The 3,861-nt window shown below is 38.9% G+C and overlaps 2 pseudogenes; both read left to right on the top strand.

The window, feature by feature from the left end:
- LOC104793156 lies at positions 1,371 to 2,575 on the top strand (annotated as a pseudogene).
- LOC104699397 overlaps positions 3,167 to 3,861 on the top strand; it is a 3,406-nt pseudogene continuing 2,711 nt past the window's right edge.

Raw genomic sequence — 3,861 nt, 5'->3', positions numbered from 1 at the left:
CAAGATTAATACACAACTAAAAGTTAGAATTCTTAAAACCAACCAACCAACCAAATTGTTTGAGTTCAACTTAAAGAATCTGAGAATTCTCAAAAATAAAAACTTAAAGTAAAAGAGTACATAGTACTAGCTGGTCGAAGCTACGAATGATAAGCGAGTGGGTAGTTCTCCTAATGTCTTTGAGTAGAGTGAACTTCAAAACCATTCCATCTCCAAAGGAGGACTCTTTCACAAGATGAGCTTGGCCAAGGTTGTCGGCGGTGAAATGTTCAACGTTGGAGATTAGTAAGCAGTTCAATGTCTTGGTAACGTACTCAATGGCATCTCTCTCTACATCCTTGATAACCATGATTTTGGCTACGGCCAAGTAGTGAGCCATAGATGATCAGTGACCAAAATAGTCTTGGGGATGAGAATCGTATTGCAACCAGTAGCTTTGATCCTTTAAATCATCCCCAATATGTAATTCTTCTTTTCTTCTTCTTTTTTGTGGATCCACATCGTATCCATCATCATCTGGAACTGAATGAGAGCGACCTTGGCATTTTCCATGCGAGTTGGTCCACCGTCAAAAACCAAAGGTTTCACCGCAGTATCACGAGTTTCATAATAACGAATCTTGACATCACAAATCCGATGACTCTGGCTTTTCCGAAGCAGCTAAAAGAGAAGTAATAGCATCTACTGCTAAAGGAGCAACAATACGAGAGTACCGGGTAAGTATCTTACCATATTTAAGGAGGTACGAGCTTGAAACCGGAGCAGCCAAGGCTAGCAAGATATCAATTGAATCGTTACAAATATCGCGAATCATATCTGGATTGTGTTAGTAGGGTGGATCTCGTCAAGGAGACGTGATTGGCACTCCTTGAGAACCTCAGCGGCGATTTCAGCGACACTCGTGGGTCGATGACGACCGATGGCCGGTGGGTGTATATCCTGCCCTCGTTATCTCCACCAACAACCGCGCATATGGCTGCAAATCACCCATCATGTCGTCCTTGATTATCGTCGGGTAGTGTTTATTGAGAATTTATCACCTAGCCTTTCGCCGCCGAAACCTTTATTGTCGCGCACGTAACAGGCCTGTTCCCAAGCCCAATAATTGACCTGTTTGAGATTTTATGAGTCAAATGGGCCTCAAACATATATTTTAGGCTTTTCCCTCAAATCTTTTTTTAGTCCAAATAGGCAAATAGGCAAAAGACCGAAACGGCGTTAAGCACTTTAGTAAGGAACGCTTGATCCAACGGTTAATATCCAACTGATGGAATCAACGGCAGATCATTCAATTTCTTTTTTTTTCTATCGACTAATTTAAATGCGAAACCCTCTCATAGTTTCTTCGATTTCCATTCACAAAATTCTTAAATTTTCATTTCTTTTATTTCTCAACAAATACCAAATTCAGATTTTTATAGTTAGGGTTTGAATGCAGTGAAGAATGTTTCCGTCTATGGAGTTTGTGAAACCCTTAGGCAAAGATTCATATGGTTCCGTCGATCTCGTGAGATACACCAACCCCGACGGCTCGAATCCGTACTACCAAGCCGTGAAAACCTCCTACCCAGAAGACTTCGAACCGCTCCTTAAAGAGTTTCGGATTCTGTACAAACTCAGAGATTGCCCTAGAATCGTGCAAACTTGCGGGAAAAGTCTGTCGAGAGGTGTCGATGATTACGGAATCAGAGTATACAGGATGTCAATGGAGTATGCTGCTGGTGGAAGTTTAACTACTTTCATGGAAACAAGATCGTTGTCTGATTCAATGATCAGAGACTTCACTTATATGATTCTTGAAGGACTTGTCTCTATCCATAGCCACGGATACGTTCATTGCGATCTCAAACCCGAAAACATTCTCGTGTTTCCTCGTACTTGTGGGTGCAACGTTTCGTACGAATTGAAGATTTCGGATTTTGGAATGTCGACAAAAGTTGGAGAAGACTCGGAGTTTTGAGAATATGAGTCTCCGTATTTGGGAACGCCTCTTTACATGTCGCCAGAATCTGTTCAAAACGGGATCGCGGAGGAAGCCTTAGATTTGTGGTCATTAGGTTGTATCGTGTTGGAGATGTATACCGGAGAGCCGCCATGGCCGTTGGAAGATTCTAAGAAGCTTTTACCTCTTTTGTTGAATGGGAATGCACCGGAGGTATCAGAGTCTCTTCCTTGGGACGCAAGGCAGTTTTTACAAACATGTTTCGCAAGTAATCCTGTGGAAAGAGGAAGCGCCTCGGAGATATTGAAGCATAAGTTTCTACAGAATGTTTCTGATCAGAAGAAGGTGAGATTTAACGGCGTCGGAGATAAGAAAGAGTCGGTGGTGGTATTGAAGTCGAAGAAGGTCTTAAAATTGAAGATTATCCACCAAAGCCACCACAGTTTAAGAATAGACCTTTGAGGTTGAAGATAATACCTCCCAAACCCCCAGGATTCAATCTTGTTCCGGTACGGTAGATCAGTGTGTTGACAATATTAGTCTTTGTTTGTTACTTGGTTGTTCTCAAGTTAATTACACGTTGATACAGTTGTAGTGTGGTTTAGATCAAGTTAAATTACACGTTGATACAATTGTAACGCTTCAACTATAATCAAATAATTGTATGGTATTTTTTTTTTTTTTTCAAGTTATAGAGAAAGTCTTTTGATGTTAAACTTGGAGAATTTATGTGAATGGTAATGAAGTATTTCGATAATATTAATCCGATCGATATCTACAAAGTAATTTATAACTTGGTTAAGTTGGATTCTCTAGACAAAAGAACAAGGTCTCGTTTTTTTAATTAAAATAAAACAACGTATCTCTCTATAAATTCCATTTTTGTTTCTTGATTACAAGTTTCCAAGATTTACACAATTACAAATAGAACTTCCCTTTTTTCCTCAATTTTCTCCATTTGCTTAATTAATTTATCAGTAATCAGGAGGATTGTAATTCGATTAATATATTAAAAAAAAAAAAAAAAAANNNNGTGAATAAAAATGGGCTCTTAAAAGTCCATGAAAGAAAGGCCCATGTTGAGGAGGGAGTAGTAACTAATTTTGTCGCGTAGTAGGAACTAGCTAGGAAGAGAAGGGAGGGAATTCGAAAATCACAGATGATAGCGGCAAACGCAGTAGTAGCTTGAGAAGAAGTTTCCACAATTCTCTCTGCTCGCTCTCGCTCTCGCTCCTCCTCTCTCGTTTTCTCATCTCCAGGGGTCTCTATCTCTCTCAGAGTTTACAGAAGATGGAGGAAACGCATATGAATATGGTTCTCTGTTTCTCAGTTTCTCGGAATCAAATTCCAGGTAAATTTGATTTAGATTCTCAACGATCGTACGATCTCGTATTCAATTCCGAGGTTTGGCGTTTTGAATTTAAGAGTTTCTCCGTGGATTTATCTGGTGATCGATTTGATTGTTCTGGTGGAGAAATCAATAATCTGATATGTGGTTTATTTGGTGATCGATTAGGATTGTTCTGAAGATATATATACATATTAGGATAATCAAATTTGATTTTGAAAGTTTCTTCGATTGGTTTATGCTTGTAGTTTCGAGTTCCTTGCGTTTCCATGGATTCTCGGCGAGGTTTATCTAGTGATCGATTGATTCTTCTTCCGGAGAAATCGATAATTTGATTTGTGGTGTTCGATTTGATTTGTTCTGAAGATATATTTACATATTAGGATAATCAAATTTGATTTCAGCGAATTTTGGGTGATTTGGAACCTAGATTCTCGTTGTTCCGTGTTTTTTGTGTTATCATGGATCCTGCGAGATGTTTATTTGCTCATTCTTCTATCCGTTTGATTTATGAATCATGTGTTGTCTCGATACTCAAATTCAGTGTTTCTGTGTTTTTTTTTTTTTTTTT

Source organism: Camelina sativa, chromosome 6 (genome assembly GCF_000633955.1).
Source record: "Camelina sativa cultivar DH55 chromosome 6, Cs, whole genome shotgun sequence".
In the NCBI taxonomy this organism is placed as follows: domain Eukaryota; kingdom Viridiplantae; phylum Streptophyta; class Magnoliopsida; order Brassicales; family Brassicaceae; genus Camelina; species Camelina sativa.
Note: the sequence above shows the minus strand (reverse complement) of the source record. Positions and strands in the feature narration are given on the sequence as shown.